The sequence below is a fragment of the Octodon degus genome, unplaced genomic scaffold (genome assembly GCF_000260255.1).
Source record: "Octodon degus isolate 3935 unplaced genomic scaffold, OctDeg1.0 scaffold00086, whole genome shotgun sequence".
NCBI lineage: Eukaryota > Metazoa > Chordata > Mammalia > Rodentia > Octodontidae > Octodon > Octodon degus.
The window spans coordinates 2,457,040-2,477,214 of record NW_004524662.1 but is presented as its reverse complement, the minus strand read 5'-3'; the positions used below and the strand labels follow the sequence as shown (position 1 = coordinate 2,477,214).

The 20,175-nt window shown below is 42.4% G+C and overlaps 1 protein-coding gene across 2 annotated transcripts in view; it reads right to left on the bottom strand.

The window, feature by feature from the left end:
- The window catches only part of Slc25a21 (solute carrier family 25 member 21), a 560,147-nt gene that overhangs the window by 201,904 nt on the left and 338,068 nt on the right, over positions 1–20,175 (bottom strand). The gene's annotated exons all lie outside the window — the stretch shown is intronic.

The following is a 20,175-nucleotide window of genomic DNA, read 5'->3' as shown; positions in this document are numbered from 1 at the left end:
TAGACATGTCTGCTCAGAGGAAGACCAACCAGCAACTCAGAGGGTAGGCATGCTGTCAGTACTTCTTGATGCTTAGGCCTGGGGCTGCGAAGCAAAGACTCAAATACAAAATTTGAGTGGGACTAAATAACAGGCGAAGCTGGGTCTGGCTCCTGAGGAGGATGTGGAAAGGGAAGCAGCATCTAGGATATCCTGAGAAACAGAGACCAAGTGATGCTGGGTGGTGGGTAATGGAGAGGAAGATGCAGACACAGAGAGCTCGGGGTGGGGAGAGAAATCTTAAACAATACACAGTAACTACCTTGTCTGCAGCTACCTCACTGTACTGGGCATCACGTGTGAACTCTAACAGGTTTGTTCCAGTGGTACTGAGGACCACCAACATCAGCGCAGCTTGTTGGGAATGGCACTGATCAGCTTCCACTCCAGACTCACTGCATGAGTATCTCTGGGATCACAGGCCTCCCTATCCCTGGAGCAACTTCCTAATCTGATACCACATATTCTTCCTCCCCATTGGTGTTTGTGCCATTTGTAACAAATCACCATTGATGCCTCCTCTACGTGCATTTAATTGATTAGTTCCTCTGTTTAAGGCAGTTGGTTCTCAAGAGAAGGAGAGGGTGGTTTTGTCCTCTAGAGATATTTGGGAATAACCAAAGGCATAGCAGGAGGAACACATTACCAACACCTAGGGAACAGAGGCCGTGGATGCTGGTGAAACATTCTACAGCACCCAAGACAGAATCCTGAAAAGAGTTATCCACCCCATGTGTCACTGGAGAGGAGGTTAAGAAATCGCAGTTCACCTTACAAGGACAGAGGTTTTTTTAGGATCCCTCTTAATATGAGAGAAGGGAAAAACAGGATGGAGAGGTCAATGTCCAATCTAGTGTCTTTGAAAACAAATCCTTACTCCCGTGGTGAGGAATATTTACTGATTGACTCTGTTTGTTGTTGGTCTGTAAAGGAAGTAAGAGGTTTATGACTCTAATCAGGAACTTCAGGTTTTATTTGTACTTTCTCTGTCTCTCTCGTTCTGTCTGTCTCTGTCTTTCCTTCTCTGTCTCTCTGCCTTTCTGTCTCTTTGTCTCTGTCTCTGTCTCTGTCTTTCTGCCTATCTTGGTCTCTATATCTGTCTCTCTCTGTCTCTGTCTCTCTCTGCCTCTCTGTCTCTGTCTTTCTGTGTCTCTATCTCTCTCTGTCTCTCTGTCTCTCTTGTTTTTCTGTATATTGTTTCTAGCCTGACTTCACTCTTTGGGAAGCCACTCCTGATCTGGATGTCAGTTTTGAGTTCTGCCTGTTCATACATGGCTGTAAGGGCTGGGTGACAAGTGGGATGGAGGAGAAGACTAGTTCTGGTGTCTGGAGGTAGTGGTGGGGTTGCGGGAACCACCTTTGGAAATGTGAAAGCCAAAACAACAGTGATGAATCTCCCACCTCCTGCTTCCTCCCTAAACTGGGAGCCATTCTGGAAGGGGTTCCACTGGCTCACCTAGGAGGGGAGCTGGCTAGAACTGCTCCAGACACATAGGTGAGCAACGCACAGAAGCCCGTGGAAGCGCCCCTCCTGGACCCTGGCTGCTCCAATGGAGAGGGCACACAAGGTCATTCACTAAATGAATTCTGCTAGAATCTAAGTGAGGCAAGGAGGGCCTTTCTTGTGAGCCAGGCTGGTACAAAGACCCATGGAGACTAACAGGCAGAAAATGTGGCCTCAGATGTGAAGAATAAGTGAGCACCAGGATAGTGACATGGATATTTGGCCTGCTTTCTTTTCATGTAATTTCAGGAAACTTGTGCACAGTCCTGTCCAAAGAAGCTTGCGGCTGGTACAACAGGACATTTAATCCCTGTGAACAACTTTTGGCCTCTTTCTACACAATGGCTTTTACAGCCCTCACATTTCCACAGGAGCCTTTTTGCATTTAACCACAGTTTGATGACTCTGTAACACAGGCCAGTAGTCAAATGCAATATAGCCCTGTTTCTATTTTAGAGGAAATTCTTCCTAAAGTCTTAACATGGCATAGCTTTGGCCTTAGCTCTGAGACCCCTGCCTGGTTTGGGTCTCAGCACTTAGCATCAATCGCCCAGGAGCTGGGCAATAAGAAGCCTCACTGGAGGACGGGATGGGACCCACAGCGGAGCTCGTTTCCTAAAAGACACTGGGGAGGGAGCAAGCCAGCAGCCCCTCTGTGGAAACACCTTTCCGACAGCACTGCGGGAGTCTCTATTTAAACAGGTGACCTTGCTGACAGAGGCTCCAGGTCCCATTACTGGCTGCCCGGCTGAGAGGCAGATTTCCTTTTATGAGCTCTCAAGGCACACATCGGGGGCCAGGAGAAAATACAGAGGAAACTCGCCAAGTCTTTGCTCCGTTTCCACAAAATGCAAAGACAAGAAAAGAATGTGGAGCTTTCTGAGCATTCCTACATCTCAGTAAATGGCCATTGGTCACCATTCAATTATAAATTTCAGTTTAGTTTATCTAAGGGGATGAAAAGACGTGTCAGAGATTTCAGCTCTTCTGCTTCCATCAAGCGGATGACGAGCACAGGAGAGCAGCTGCCCGCACTGCAAGTGGCAGAAGGGTCAAACATTGCTTTGCCAGTGCTTCTGATATCACTTAACTCTCCCTGGGAGAGGGGCACAGGCGTCATGCACTGGGCTGGCCAGCCAGGCCGAGAACAGGGAGTCGGCAGCTCCCTCTTCTTTCTCCCGAGCACCTACAGGCTCAGCAATTGCAAGGAGACATTGCAATTAAGATTCTAAACTCTTGTTTTGGTTGGCTTTGGGGAAGGGATTTTTTTTTTTTTTTTTTTTACAATTTATGAAAACACAATGTAGCCAGCCAGTTAAAGTGTGAATGTGAGTTTCAAACTTTGCATAGTCATTAGGCTAATCATTAGTCATATGTGGTTGACAAGAAGGGTTATAATTTGACACCTGGCAAAAATCAAGATCTCATAGCGCTTAGAGCTGGGAAATGAGATGGAAAAAACACCCTCTGTTTCCCTAGGAGGTCTCATGCAGCAACATTTGCAAAACTCTCCCCCTGAAGTGAATTTCTTGCAATTCAGGGCTGTGGCTCTCCTCATCTCCTCATCTCTGACTGCTGTCCCGACCCGGCAAGGCCTTGTAATGAGTGGCCAAGAAATCCAGCTCAGGAGACTTCCAGAAATGAAGTTATAAAAAAGACGTAAATAACTCCTCAACTGATGCTTACAATGAGAGACCTCCAGAACGTTCCAGGATCAATTCTGAAAATCTCGCTGAAAACACACCAGAGGCCTGGAAGAGTCGTGACAGAATCCTTCATTCCTCATTTTTCCACACAGGTCCAGATTCTCGGCTGTCCACTATCTATGATCATTTTTTTTTTATGTGTGATGAGATCAAAATACTGAGCCCTGAGTTTGTGTTTGCTGCCCCCTGACCTCTCACAGGTGTTCTGGCTCATTTCCTTGGAGTTATGTTTGATTTGGGAACCCTTCCCTCTCTTCTCCCGTTCCCCTGGTGCAGTGTGTGTGAAACCAGGAACACCCGCATACAAGACCCTGACTATCTCCCTGTGCTACCCAAAAAATACTCTTAAATATTCTCCAGAACTTGGCAAGCATCTGCAGAGGGACAGCTTTCTCACACTCTGGGAAATCAAAATATAAAACAGCAGCTCTTTTCCAACTCTTCAACTTAAGGATAAATTTCAGTATTCTTTTTTTCCCTCTCTCTACTTAAGCTAATAGTTTGCCTGTTTTAGTACCAAAAGAAGTCAAATAATCTACTTATATATTTATTATGTATCAGGAAGATAGACTGGCTAATCTAGAAATCTTTATGACCAAATAACAACAAATATCCAAAAGTTATTCCCAGATTATTTCTTCTGAATTAGTGCTCAACATTTTCTTTATTTCTTTCTTTTAAAGTGTATTTTAGGACAGGGTCGACAGGGTCTCACTATACAGATCGGACTCATAGTGATTCTCCTGTTTTCAGCCTCCCAAGTGCTGGGATTACAGGCACCTGCCACCAAGCCCAGTCTCAATCGCCATCTCAACTCGCCCCGGGGGCAGGTCCAGCACAGCAGGCCAGGGATTGAACCTCAGCTGCTGTACTCTGCCTAAGCAGGTGCTTTAGTCTGCTGAGCTATCTGGATGGCCCTAACATTTTCTTAATAATCTTTCCTCCTTCTCTCAGATTCAAGCAAGAAGTATGAGAAAATATAACTTTTGGAAGTCATACACTAATTAAAAGAAAGACTCAAGCCCTTATGTTGTAGTCAGGATTTGCAAGGAAAACAATACAATATGGGATACATAATTTACAGGATTATTTTATACTGGTCACTCAAAGAATCATGTACAAAGAGTGCAGGAAATCTGCCTACACATTAAGAGCCAGAGAATCCAGCCAGAGATCCCATAATAATGTCCAGCTGAAGACCTAGAGCCCATGACAATGCCTCACGCAAATCTGTTTCATGGATTTGTGCTGGGAAGGCCCAAAGGTCAGTGGTGGAAGCTAGAAAGTCTGTTCCAGTGGCATGAAGTATCTATGCTAGCAGGCTAAGGGATCTGCACTGAAGCCAGGAAGTGACACTCAGACTAAGGACCAGAGGTCCCCCCAAAAGTACCACAGTCATTCTCAGCAACAGCAAGGTCCCAAGCTCCTCCAGCAATAAGAACAACAGCCAAGTTCATATCAGGAAAGCCAGCCTGACAAGCTCCCCCAGGAGAACCAACTGCTCCTGGCAGCACCTAAACTTCTTCCTCTTCGGTTCTGCCTCGTTTGCTGCTGACAGCAATCCTCAGGTGCCCTCCCTTCCATAACCAGCACCACACAGGCTCAGTTTAGCTGGGTGTTACAAGTTGATCACCAGTTGTCAATCCACAACACCTTCTTGACCCTACTACTTACTAATCCTGGTTGTTTTTGAAAATAAAAAAAAAGTTTAAAGTACCCAACTAATTATAATACAAAGAAACTTATGCACACTTTAATCAATAAAAAGGCAATCTACAGAACTAACAGAAAGAGGCAACTATAGGATTACAATGACTGACTACTCTATCAAGTATTATTAATTAAAATAAACAAAAAACTACCTTTATAAATTGTGCAAGTACAGAATACATCTTCTGTACAATAAAAGCTGTCACAGCCCATGGGTCTGAGCATCACCCAGGACAGCAGATCTTCTCTTTCAAGTCATTGCTCTACCAGACTGCAGGAAAAAGACATGGAGCCCAGCAGAGGAGAATAGTCAGGACAGAAAAGGGGTCAGGTATCCCAGACCCAAATAACAGTTTTAAGTGATCAGGATGAGTAAAGCAGCAGCAGCTGGTACAAAGTTACTGGAAAATCTCCTTACACACATTGACTACACAAATATTACATCCAATTCTGAAGAAAACATGACCTATATTATGTAAAATGCCTAGATTATGTAGCCAAAAAATATCCAAATAAAATCTGTAATTTGACTATGTATGAAGCCTGGCTCATGGTTAGAATACAACCAGACTTTTTAGTTTTGTGTTTTATCTTTCCAAATGTACAATCTGAAAATACATATGCTATGCTCATTTTTCAACTATACTCATGTAACTGCCCACTACCAAGAACTTCCTGAACAACTACTTTTTGTTCAATGAGAATGTTCTGTTCTGTCCCTCACCTTTAGAAAGCCTGCATCTAACTGAAGAGACAAACAGTTAATCTGTAGAAATCTATACACCTGATGAGCTTGGAAGACCAGAACAAAGATAAATAAGGCAACAAGAGAGAAGGACTGACAGGAGGCCACTGGAGAAGGGGCAGCCAGAGCAGGCTCTCTGAGGAGATGACAATGGAGCTGAGGTAGGAAGGCTGTGAAGGAGCCAGTCATGCCGGGAAGAGAAGGGATGCTAGTGGCACAGGTCCTGACACAGGAGAGAGCTCAGTGCCTAAGGAGTGGAGAAATCCCACTGCTGGACGTATGCTAAGGCCACTGAATTTTAAACAACAAAAAGATAGTTTTGGAAACATGTCCAACTGGAAGAAACCTCCAAGGCCATCTCAGAGAATACCCTCAAATTCCAGGTGAGGATTTAAGTCCCTGAGAAGTTCCCTTACCTCACATAGCTGGAGCTCCCAGCCCAGACCTACAGACAATCCTAGTCTCCCGGGCTTATAACACACAGCCTCCCACATGACCTGTGGCCTCCTTGAGCTGACACATGTTAATCACATTCATCCCGAACACTGGTAACCTGCATGTGCATCAAAGGCGCATGTCCCCTACAGTGTCCTTCCTGAATGGAGTGTGAGGACTTTCTAACCAGTTCAAACTTAGATCAGAGGAAAACAGTGTAGGAATAACACTTAACTTTTGATAATTGAAAGGGCAACCAAAACAGAGATTACTTCAATTGAACAGATTTTACTTTTCAGTATTTGGCAGCATTGAACGAGATCTACTAAAATAGGTTGTGCTTTTATTCATTAAGCAATGTACATTCCAGGTAGACTTCAATTACTAAAAATGGATGCTACTTAGTTTAATTTCAGTTGGTTTTTGCTACAACAGGGAAGTATGTAACCTATTAGGTACTCAAAAAAGTTTCACTGGAGAAAATATTCAATAATTCTCAAATGGGAAATTTTTATCCTGTAGGAACTTGGCCCAGAGTATGCAAGTTGCATCCAGCTCTATTTATCATCTTGCGCACTTCTTCATTTTGTCAAAAATGAAATCTCAGCTGTGCCCTGACTGCAGAGCAAAAGCAACACAGGCTACTTTAGCCACCTCAACAAGAATGTTCTTACAGTTAATAGATTTTCCAAGAATGTCAAACACATTTTATCAATTTTTGACCACAGGTCATGGTTATATAACATCATTACCCTCCAATTTGTTAGGACATTTATGATTTTTATTCTTGCTTCACAAAAAAGAAAGTCAACCTTCTAGAATATTCATGATAAGCGTCAGTTTCAGCTGTGCCAGAATTCTAACTTTTTTGGATTATATTAAGCTTGAGTCCCACCACTGTACAGGTAGAGCTCAAAAGCGACTTTCCCACGGAAAGGCATGGCATGCGGTTGAGCTAGTGGTTGGCTCACAGCTAGTTCTCATCTGAAGCAGTCTCTTTCTCCATGCTGTCAGGTTTTCTCATGCCATTGAAAGAATTCAAGTGCAAGTTTGGGCCTAAAGTATTTCCCCCATATCTTGTGCCTTTTAAGGAATATTCCAGCCATACTGGACCAGCCACCTGCTCTTCATAGAGGGAGGTAGGTGGCAAACACTCCTGAGGAGATAATTTTGCATTTTGCTTTTCCTAGTGGCAGGTTCTTCAGAGTTTAGAAATCATTTAGGATAACATAACTGCAATAGAAAACTAAACATTGCTGGGCCAGCCAGATAGCTCAGCAGAGTAGAGTGCTTGCTTAGGCAGACACAGGGGCTGGGATTTGATCCCCGGCCTGCTGTGCCAGGCCTGCCCCCGGGGCACGCTGAGATTGCCACTGAGAATGGGCATGGTAGCATGTGCCTGTAATCCCAGGGTTTGGGAGGCTGAAAACAGTAGGATCAGTACAAGTCCGATCTGTGTAGTAAGACCCTATAGATCCTGTACTAAATAGGAAGAAGAAGGAGAAGGAGAAAGAGGAGGAGGAGGAAGAGGAAGAGGAGGAGAAGAGAAAGAAAGAAAGAAAGAAAGAAAGAAAAAGAAAGAAAGAAAGAAAGAGAAAGAAAGAAAGAAAGAAAGAAAGAAAGAAAGAAAGAAAGAAAGAAAGAAAGAAAGAAAGAGAAAGAAAGAAAGAAAGAAAACTAAACATTGCTAACTTACTTGGAGTGGGGAGGGGGTGCTAGGTGCTAGGGCCTGAACCAAGGGCCTGGTGCATGTCAAGCTCACATTCCACCACTAAGCTACACCCCAGGCCCTGCTCTCCCTTCTTGGATTTAAAGTTACAGCTAAACTCAAATAGCTCTTAAATGGACACTGAAATTAGACACAATGTTAGTTCCAAATATTCCCTCAACCACTTGCCCTCAAAATAGTTGATTATCTGACAAAAGTTTCTGAATCTGTAATACTTAGAAACACAGCCTATTTGTTTTTAATTCAAAATAGTGCCAAATCAGTTTACATGATTCTTTTTTTTTTTTTTCTTTTATGGAATAATAATAACCTCAAGCAGGAATCTAAGCTATGGCTCTGGCCAGGTATCAATCACATTACAGAGGAACCTGTGATGGATACTGGCTCTATAAGTACATTTGCAAAGTTGCTGAGAATTTAAAAGCCTTTGGGACAAAAGCCTGGATGGAGACTGGAAGGAGGAGCTAAGGAAATGGTCTTTAGGTCAGGAGTGGAGTGGTGGCGGGGGGAGGACTCATTTTAGAAGTCACTCACTTTCCCATGGAAAAGATAAGAAAGTCATTTAAGAGCTATTTATCTTTCAGCTTAAAAGACAAGTCCGCAAAACCCCATTGACAGGCATGAAGGGTGCATTGTTGCCTTCCCCTCTCATCTGGCTGAGGTAAGCCTGGAGAAAGAGGCCTCTGCCATTGGGCAGGATGGAGAGGTGAGAAGTGTTCAAACAGAACACACCTTCCATGATGAGCTCAGGGAGGATCTCTAAGTGTATTTAATTAGGTAAGGCATCACAGTGACTGTGCTGTAAAGAGACACTCAATCCTTATTTTTAAAATCTAGACAAAACACAAATTAAGGAGCAATTAAACACTTTACAAAGGTTCCACAATGTGAGCCCTAAAAATAGTATTTTCCCCTAGGGAGTGATTTTTTTTTTTAAAAAGAATTCTACTTTCCCAAAATAAATAAGTAAATAAATAAATTTGGAAATGTTTCAGGATTATAAAATGAGCTATAGTCGACTGTATATTGTAACTGAATGGGTGAATTGACTTGATTTTTTTAAACAAATGTCTTTCTCCCGATGATTAAAAATGAAAAAGAGTAATTTTAGTCCTGGGTAGCAACAATCTTCTGCAGATCTTGGGGACTGATTTTTCTTCCATACTTCTGATTGTTTTGTGTGTGCTTTATCTCTCCCTCCTCCTCAGTACTGGTCACTAGAGAAAGGATTACACTGCTCAGCAGCGGCAAAGCCAGCATACATGGAGCACTTCCTGAGGACACTGCAACCACTGCACCCAGGCCAACAAGGGTGTGGGCTTCTGCTGAGTGGAAGAACCACCAAAAAGCAAGGGAGTTAGACAGGAAGATTTGTTTCTGAGTGCGAGTCAAGCTCACATTCCACCACTGAGCTAGCACACCCTTCTGAGCTTTCCAAAGTCTGGATGCCATCTTTGCTATCCCAAAGAGAACACGGCTGAAGTAAAAATCCCAGAAGTAATACCAACGCCACCTCTTTCTGAGGACGTGGGCTAGCATCCCCAAGGCCTCTGCCTTCTTCCAGAGATACACCTATAATGTAGACAGCATGTGGTAGGTTGCAGTAGTACATAAAACAGGATTATTTTCTTTTAGTTTTAGGGTCACACTTTGGGTCTATCAGTCATTATATAACTGGGATTTTAAAAATTTGCTATGAGCTCATAAACAATGATGAAGTAAATTTGTAATAACAAAGCATTTAGGTGGGAGCGTATGACATTTTAAGGTACACATTTATTTACTTAAGCTGTGTTCGTGGATGTGCCAAGCCAAGCACAGCCAACGGGCTCCACTAGCCCTCCCAAATCAATGATCCATTTTCTGCACCTTTGTAAAAATTTGACTATGCAAATAATGTCTTCACTGATTACTGCATGGAAAAGAAGGCAAAATTAATAGAACTTCAGGGCTCCCATCACCCAATGCTTTTTTATTTGGGCTCAGTAACTACAAGTAATTTTACAATTAAATCAAACAAACCCTGGAGCAACCCTGCTTTGGCCAGGAAGCCTCAAAATCAAAGAAGGGACATGCATAGCATACTCTGGGATACAATAACTGTTTAATACCAACATAAGTTGCCATGGGTTCATTTGGCTAGCCAGAAAAGCCCCAATAAAAATATAATTTATACAAATGTGGTTCTGCTCTTAGTCTGTTTTTCTTTGGACACGTTTTGGCCATGGCTAGAAACCAGCCATAGCAGTGCTCTCACGCTGGGCTGCTATCTATTATGAGAAGTCCATCATAGCCTTGGTCTAATCCGAATGTGATCCTAGTGCTTTCTGCCACCAGCAAAACATTACCATGTAGAAGTCGCCCTCCCAGCTGATGTGCTGATTTTCTTTTTAATCCTATAGGCTCAACTGCCTCCCCTGGATATCATCCTATCTTAACTTTTTCCCACTATTCTCTCCTCTAAAAGGATCTTTATTCTGTTCAAAGAAGACAATCTACTGGGGGAAACAGTCTTCCTTCTCTGTTTCCACCCCACTGTTTCTTGGCTCTACAGTCTGCACAGTGTCCCCTTGCCAACCTCTAAATTAAGTGCTCATTTGAAAGTTCACTGCCATTTCTCCTTCCTCCCTGGTGAAAGTGACCACAGATGCATCCCATGCCTTGGCTCCGCACTCTCTGCTGGGCTCCCCACAAAGCAGCTCCTCACCAAAGCCTGTCCTCAGATTTCTCTTTTTAATAAAATTTGTGATGGCCTTATGTCTCTAAATAATTTTGACCCATCAGGGCCATTTACCTCCCTCTGGAGCAACCACTGCTAGATCCTCTCCCATCCCCTGGTTCTGATTTTTGCCCCTGCAACCCTTCTCAGTAGGACACAGTGTGTTATTTCTGCTCCATATAATATATTTCCATATCGTTCTCACAAGCCACAGAAAGAGTTCTGCAAGGCAAGCTTTCTATTTTTCCATTTCTGTTCACTGCTAACAAAGCAGTCTACATAAACTAAATGAGGAACACAGGTTAATGAGATGCTTAACACTTGTTTTTTTAAAAAAGGAACTCTTGACACAATTTTTTACAAAATTGCCAAATAGGATACTCAGCAATGGTTCCCAACTGCCAACGCAGGGACTGGTCTGGGCTCGTCGCAGAAGAATCACCCGGGAGGCTGCTGAACATAAATACCAATAGGCTCTACCCCTGACTTCCTAATTCAGCAGGTCTGGAGTTTGCAGCCACTGATAGAATGTGTAAATCAATCCCAACAGCTTAACTAAAAGCCCCATAAGCACATATATAACCACACGTGAATGCCAACTTTTCAACCCATGTGAGACTGTAGAATTCACATAGTGATTAATATGTTTAGAGAAAAGTATTAGAAGACTTCTCTGTGCAAGTTAAGTCCTGATGCAGGGAAGGATGAAAGCTGGGGTGCATGCTGGCTGTCTGCTCCCCAACCATCTGCTGACTCTGTCTATAGGGAGAGGTGAATTGCTTCTGTTTTTCTCCCCTTTGCAGCACCCACCAGAAAACATGCAGTTCTTGGGCAAGCCACACTTGTATAAAATCAGTCCTCAGGGGATCAGTAATTCATTCAGTTTGTACCTGATTTATGGCCCATTTGAAAAAGAAACAAAAGAGAAATGACAACGAATGAGTTAGGGAAATTACATGAGGCAAAAGAGAACACCTCAGCAATCCTGTCTACTCTACAACAGCCTATGTCCCTCCCTGGGAATAAACATATAACAGAGATGTGCATGCAATCCATGACTTCCATAGACTTCCTGTGACCTCCCCAAACCTGCCAAGCTCTAAGTGCCACTTTCTTCACCCATGCGCAAGCCTTCCAAAGGAGATGCTGTGCAATTTCCCCTACTTGCGCCTTATTTCTTTGTGACTGCCAACACACTCCAAGGCAATAATCTCCTTGGATACCAGCTTTCAAATACTGAGCATTGTGAGAGGGAAATGTTTAATAATTTTTATATAGGTTAAACTGTTGCTATGATAATGTTTTGGACATATGAAGATATATAATTATGATTAATTTTACCTGTTTTTTTTGCTTCTTTAACTGTGGGTCTTAGAAAACTTAAAATTATGCCTATGTCATATCCTATATCACTCTTGGCCCACACTGTTTATTTGTTTGTTTGTTTATTTGGTACAGGGTCTCAATACATAGCCCGGACTCATAGTGCTCCTCCTGTTTTCAGCCTCCCCAGCACTGGGATTACAGATGTGTACTACCACACCCAATTTCCAGGGCCCAGAATCCACATGGTATGCAGTGCTAGGGATCAAACTCAGGACTTTGCACTTGCTGGGCTGGAGCTAAGACCACTGAGCTATCTCCCCAGCCCAGTGCACACTGTTTGAGGTGAAGTCTGGCATTTTGCTTTCTACCTCAAAGATTGTTGTATGTGTTCCTCCAGTACCCAACCCCCTCTCCTAGATCAGTCTCCCTGCCCCTTGTCTGGATGCACTTAATGGGAAATGATTTGCTTCAGTCTACTTTCTGAGATCCTCTCCCAGGCTTGAAATAGTTTTGCCCAGCATGGTCAAATAATGTATCCTTTTTCTATTTCAACAGATTTTTGATTCCTACCTCTTCCATGGACTCTTCCACGACGCCATGAAGACAACTCATCTGCCTATTAGTCACTTTCTAGACATTCTAGTGTGGTCACAGAACTGTCAGGCTGTTTTGTCTGATTTTAACAAGACAATCATTTATTCAATAGCACCCACAGGACACCTCCTGGAGGCCAGGCACTGCATCCATCAGTAATACCAAATAATGTCAGCACACAGCCCTACAACGATGTGTGGGATGACGTCAAGTGGAACACATACACTAAGCCAATGTTCTCCTGCAATCAGACCCAGGAGGACTCTCTGCTTGCAAATATCTTCTGAGGAAGGATTTAAATGCCATGCTTACAGTGCACAAGTCTTCTGGTTGGGGAACTGGAAGCTGCCTAAGTGCATATTAAATTTTCTCCTTCTCTCCACACTTAGTGTACTCCCTTATGTTTCCTAGACTACCTTACAAAACTTCATTTGTCTTTTTTTTTCTTCCTGCAAATCCAGAGGCAAACACCATGCTTTCACAAGTGTGTATGACTGTGGGTATGTTCATTTATTTCTCATAATAATGTGGATACCATTATTGTTCCCCTTGGTAGATGAGGGAATTAACACTCGGGAAGCTAAGTCACTTAATGAGGTCACACAGGTAATAAGCAGAAGAGTCAGGATTTGAACCCAGCCAGTTTTATTCTAGAGGCAGTGTCATTCACCACTACACAAATGAACACCAAAGACCACAAAGCTAGAAGTTGCTAGAACCATACAGTGCCAAGTGAGAGAAGCTATTCAAGGTGAAGCCTACAGACACACACATAGAAAGAAATCTGAAAGGAGAGGGGAAAAGAAAATGCATGGGGGAAGCATTATAGATAATTTCATTTGAACCCCAGGAAAACAGCAAGCCAGAATCTACTCTGGTCTTTCCAGTCATGTGAGTAAATAGAAGCTTTCATCATTTGTAGACCTGGACTCTTACCAGGGAGGGCCCACTTGCATCTGTACACTAAGTTCTGTTGGTAGATAAACAGGACTATAAAACTGTCTACATATGTCTCCAGGGGCATTCTGAAAGGACCTTGACTCTATATGACCAGTATGTGTGGAGCTACTTGGCCAAAAATTAGATAGGGACATGTAGAACACGCTAGTTGTGTTGCTAACCTTGCCCTCACTAATCCTATCCCTGAAGCTATGCTTACATGGAGCAGAATAAGCTATTTTCTACATAATCAAGTGCCAGAGACCTGAAATCTCTCCATGAAAGAGTTATCGATTATGTCTTCAAATTACCCTTTGAGATGTAATGTGAGTTTCTTTCCAACATGCTGAGTGGAAATGCACACTCATCACAGTTTTCTTTAAAGGCCACCAGAGTAACAGATGGTAGTCCCGGTTCTGCTTGTGTTCAGATCCATTTCTCTTTCTTCCCTTGTTCTGCTTCCCTTGTTCTGTGTGGCACTGAGCTTTTCTAGACAGAGTCTCCCTGGCATCCATGGGCTCAGAAAGTAGTAGATGGTAGCCTGAAGTTAGAGGGAAGGAAAAAAGCAAAGATTTCTGCTTAGCCCTCTGTGCCTCAGGCAGAGGCTCTATAGTAGCTGGGCGTCCTCAGAAGCTCCATTGACACTAGACAGATGTGCCATGGCTCCAGCTTCCACCAAGGTTATTAGAGTCCTGACTTGGGCAATACCACCTCCTCTATTGTCCATCCTGGGGTAGTGATGTTATTGTGAGTCTCTGGAATGCCTCACAGTCCTCTCTTGGCTCCTCAGCAGTTCTATTACATCTATAACTAATTCCTTGCATTAAGTTCCATTGTTTAAAATACTCAGAGAATGTGGTGTCTCCTGCTTGACCCCTGACTAATACATCTACTAGGAAACAATAATTACAAATAAGTAGAAACTCATAAGAAGAAAGAGGATAGGGCAGGAAGTGACTATGGTTGTGTACTGTCAACACATCTTTGTAAGATTAAATATAGGAGGATCACCTTAGCAGGGCAGGAGAGACTGTACTTTGAATCACTGGAGAGGGGACATTAGTAAACCACCCCCCCCCCAAGAAGCCTGAGCCCTGGAGACAACCACAGATACTATGAAAAGTGGGCATGCAAGACTAAAAAGAGGATTGCTTCACATTCCATATACATTCTCCTCTTTGCCTTTTCTCTAAACATTTGAGAATTACTCTGTGGGGCCTGAACCAAAGCAGCTACAGATGTGGGGTGGAGCACTGGGGACAGAAAACAGGAAGGGGAATGATAGTAAACTAGAAAGATGTGCATTTCTCCATTCTCTACCACACATACTTTGGAGCAGATGATTCCTAACTGGAGAAATAGTATCTCCAGTTATGGATACTAGAGGGGGAACAAGAGGTGCCTAGCAAAATAAGGCAGATCACTGTGAAAAAGTCCACCTCCAACAAGCTCTACCATGTCATTTGTCATTAGGTTGACAATATGGAAAACAGTACTGAAATGAAACCTATAGAAACATCCCGGGAGGAAAAGCAATTAGCAGAAGTCGGATAGAGAACTAACGAATGCAAATATGGGGCAATGATTAACTCCAGGAAAATAAATCATTGGTTCAGCAGTGAACAACGTTTGCATAGTCAAAATAATGAAACAGTTGATTACTGATGAATAATGGGACAGACGGAAGGCAGGGGAAGTGGGAGCAGGGCACAATTATAAATGTCACGTGTAACATTTAAAATTGACAAATTAAGAAAGTGTGCTGCGTTGGCTTCCTAATCCATTCCAGTCCTCTCTCCTAGCTTCTGGTGGTTGCTGGCAATTCTTAGTGTACAATGGCTGACAGCTGTGTAATTCCAATCTCTGCTTTCAGGGTCATGTAGCTGTCTTCCCTTCATGCCTGTCTTTCTGAGTCTTCTCTTCCTCTCATAAGGAGGCTTACTGGATTTAAAAGCCACCTTATTTTAGTATAATTCCCTCCTCACTAATTAAATCTGCAGAGGCCCCATTTCCAAATGAGGTCACTTTCTGAGGAGCTTCACTCCTCGGAAGCTCCACTGGCACTGGACAGATGTGCCATGGCTCCAGCTTCCGCCAAGGTTATGAGTCCTGACTTGGGCAATATCACCTCCTCCATTGTCCAGCCTGGGGTGGTGATATTATTGTGAATCTCTGGAATGCCTCACAGACCTCTCTTGGCTCCTCCTCCTTTGGAAGGGGGTTAGTATGTGTATGCAACTCAGTATTGGTGCAAGCATTAGATTTTAAAATAGGGAAGAAAATTCTCAAAGAAGCATAAAAATTCAAGGCCTTAATCCCCCACATTAGGAACTAGTGCATTAAGAGAATGGTGTTGATGCTTTTAATGCTGAAGACAGCCATGCCTGAGGCATACTGACACCCAGGTTCCCTCCTTTAGGCTGGCATGAAAGATCACACTTCTGCTTCTTCCGGTTGACCAGGTGTGGTCAAGTGACTAGCTCTTAATAGTAAGCTGGGGAGGAGAAGACACTTTCTGTCAGAGCTCTAACTGTGAGTATTCAACTACTGAGCTCTGCTGGCAAAAGCATGTATTGAAGGAGAGCTCCTGTCAGCCTTGATGACTTCTCATGATGAGCAGAGTCTCTTATTGCTATGGTCTGAATGTGTCCCCTTAACTCCATATGTTGAAATCTTCATTTCAAGTGTGATGGTTGGGTAGTAGAGCCTTTGGAAGGGGTTAGGTCATGGAGCCAGAGTCATCCTGATGGGATTAATGCTTTCCTGAAGAGATCCCAGAGTGCCTCCTTGTCCTTGCACCGTATAAGTTCACAGTGCGAAGGTGCCATCTATGAATCAGGAAATGGCCACTTGCCAGTGGAAATTCTGCATCTGTCCTGATCTTGGTCTTTTAAGCCCCTATAACTGTGAGAGAAAAACTCCTGTTGTTTATAAGCTACCTAGGTCACAGTATTGTAGTATGACAATCTGAAAGAAGTAAGTTACCTGTTCATATTGGCCATGAGATACAGATGAGATAAAAAGGGAGGCCTGCATTCTATTGAGATCTGGGGTTTGTTGCTGATGTGATAGTAGCAAAATCCAGCCTATTCTGATTGAAATATTGGAATATTATTTTGGTTTCATACAATATATACCCACTATTTTGATAAAAATAAAAATTAATAGGGTATAAAAGTACCTAGTATGAGTGACATTAGCAGGCCATTTTTTTAATTACATGGAATTCTAAGGGCACTGGATTCTGAGCTGTTGCAGGAACTGTCTAAGTAGGGTTATGGGACACATGGGCCCAAACTCATCATTTTTTGAGGGCTATTTTCCTCTCTTTAGATGGTACTATTTGAAGTATGGTGCATTGAGTTAATCTGATGATGGATATAGCTCATTTCCATGGTACTGAATGTGTAGGAACATGACAGAAAATGAGTTCCTGGAATCTAGACCTTTTGGGGGGAGGAGGGGTATTGGGGATCAAACTCAGGACCTTGCACTTTCCAGTCAGTCAGTCACTTATGCTGCTGAGCTATCTCCCCAGTCCCTAATCTTTTTTTTTTTTTATTTTCTGAGTTCTATTTGTGCCTATCCTTTCTTTGCTGAATAGAAAACCACGGATTTTAAAAATTTATTGTCAAATTCTTTATTTGAGCATTTTATTTCATATAGTAAATGATGAACTGTGTTCATGGGTATGGATTTATTCCCGTTTTAAATTTTGTTATCTAAACTGGGCCTAGTTGTGGTCAAATGCTTATAATCCCAGCACTCATTGAAGCTGAAGCAGGAGGATCACAACTTTGAGCCCAACCTTGGCAAATTAGTGACTTTGTGACACCCTGTCTCAAAAATTTAAAAAGTAGAGGATGTGTCTTAGTGGGAAGACTCTAAATTCAATCCCCAGTACAAAAAGAAAAGTAGTCATCTAATGTAAAATGTAGCAGTGAAGAGATTCCAGTATCTCGGTCTGTTTCTATTCATTACCTGTCACTGCTATGTTAATGTCTGATTGGTAAATTCTATCAACCTTGCATATTTTACTTCTGTTACACAGTTGGTCATGCATACTTTGGTTTTTCAGTTTACTCTATGATTGGGGTCTTTATTCAGTATATGCTTTACTCTTCTACAGGTCAAATACCATCAATATCCAGTTTCTCTTTCCTTCAGGATAGCTGCAAGGATTGTATGATTCTTCCCCCTTGAAGTTCGCCAAGGGCATAGCAGTAATTCTAGTCTAACTAATGCCATTTTCATAAAAATATTAATGAAAAAGAATATAGGGCTGGGGATTTAGCTCAGTGTTGCAGCATCTGCCTGGCAAGCATGAGGTCCTGAGTTCAATTCCAGGTATCCCTCCTCCCAAGAAAGAATATATAAAGATCCAGTTGTGTGGCACATCTGTTTCAAAATATATACTCAGTTCCAGCCCAGTGAAATGAACAGTTTTAGAGTTCATATTAATGAGACTTTTAATAGCTCCTCAGATTATTAAGCCTTGATAGACTGTAAGACTGATAGAGCTATTCTACCACCACACACTAGATACTCAATACATGTTTACTGAATAGATGAATGAAGGATTGGGTGAATGAATGAATGACCATAATTTTAATACAATATCTTGTTTAAATGAATTTTATTTCTTCTCCAAACTCCTTTAATACTTTGAAATTTTAAGAAATCACTCTTAAATGAAAAAAAATGCTTTCTCAGTGAAAGTAGCAATAATATTTTGGATTAGCATAGAATCTAAAAGGAAAGGCAACTGAGCCTGCATTCTGTTTCTACACCCAGTAAAAAAAAAAAAAGATAGTCCAGTGGTACATGCATCTTGGATTCAAATATAACTTGCCATTTTCTTCTTTATGCTTTGGTTTAGTGACTTAAGGATATTACAGACTGAATATTTGTGTCCCTCTTAACTTCACCTGTTGAAGCCCAAATCCCCAATGTGATGGTATTTTGGAGTGGGCTGTCATGGCTTGGGCTATTTGCAAGGGGAACAATATAATACAGGACACATTTTATAATGTGTCATTTATAATAAATCACCCAAAGAATCATATACAAAAAGTGCAGCAAATCTGTTCACACACTAAAGAGAAGGAATCCAGTTTAGGGCCTGGAACGTAATATCCTGCATGAGTCCAGCTGAAAACCTAGAGCTCATAACAATGCCTCCCACAAATCCAACTGGAGGCCTAGAGCCCATGACAATGTCTCATGCAGGCCTTTTTCAGAGATCTGTGCTGAGAAGGCCGAAAGGTCAGTGATGGAATCTAGAAAATCTATGAACAGGATGAAGAATCTGTGCTAGCAGGCTGAGGGATCTGAACTGGAGCCAGAAAGCAACACTTACGGTAAGAACCAGAGCTCCCCAAAAAGCACTACAGCCATCCTTAGCAATAGTGAGGTCCTGAGTTCCTCCCATGATGAGGAAAACCAAATCCCATCAGGAAAGCTAGTGTAACAAGTTTCTCCAGGAGACTGAGATGTGCATCATCTTCTCTTCCACAGGAAGTAATGCTCAAAGTGAGGACCAGAGTTCTACCAAAGTGAACCTCAGCCATCCTCAGCTGAGGTCCCGAACTCCTCCTCTGATGAGAACAGCCAAGTTCACCAGGAAAGCCAGCATGACAAGGTCCTCCAGCATAATAGCCCAATAAAAGCAATGGCTTCCAACAGCTCCAACAGCTTCTCCCAACAGATTCCCTGTCAGTTTCTCAACAGCTTCTCTAGTCCTGCCTCTTATGCTGCTGGCAGCAGTCCTCAGTGGGCCTCCCACACCCAGCACCATGCTAGTTCAGCTCAGCTGAGTGTAACAAGTTGGCTATCAGTTGGCAATCCACCACATGGACCTTTGAGAAGTGATGGTTTAGATGAAGTCATGAGGCTGGAGCCCCACAATTAAATGAGTGGCTTCGAAGTAAAGGATGAGACTACAGAGTTTATCTCTGCCAACTGAGGATACATTCTAATGGAGGCTGTCTGATATCCAAGAAGACCCTCAATAAGATCTGAGCTGGTCTCAATCTTGATTTTGTACTTCCTAACTTTCTAAAACTGTGAGAAAGAAATGTGTGCTCTATGAGCCGTCCAGCCTATGGTATTTTGTAATAGCAGCTTCAAAGTAGGTCAGATGCCAAATTCCTATCTTCTCAACTTCTATTAGAAATATAATAGTATTTGCATATTAGTGACTTTCTCCTGCTTCCACCAACCAGCATGATTCTGCAGCCTCTTTAGGTGGAGAGAGGACCATGTCTATCCAATGACCAGGCTGTCTCATCAGTAGATTACTAACAGAGGTAGTAGTGATTTACTCCAGTTCCATTACTATTGCAGAGCATGATTTGCTGTGAGGCTCCAACCTTGGTTTTTATAAAATATGAATAAATGTAAACTTTCATTATACCCTAAGAATTTCTAATTTGAAAAAATAGGGAGTTCAGTAATTCAGATAAAGGTTATTTTTTAAAAAAGCTCTAGATCATATTAAATATCACCATGAATTTTGGTTCACCATTTTTTTAGTTGATTTGCTTTTTTAAAAAGTCTTGGTAAATATGTTTAACAAATTGTCATTATTTGTATCATCCTGTAAAGGTAAATACATTTTCCTAGAAACGTGGCACTTTTCACTGGCAAACAGTTAAAGAAATAAATTATTTTGGCACCATTTGAGAAGATGACGTGGCATTTTGGAGTCCCATACCAAAACGCTGGCTA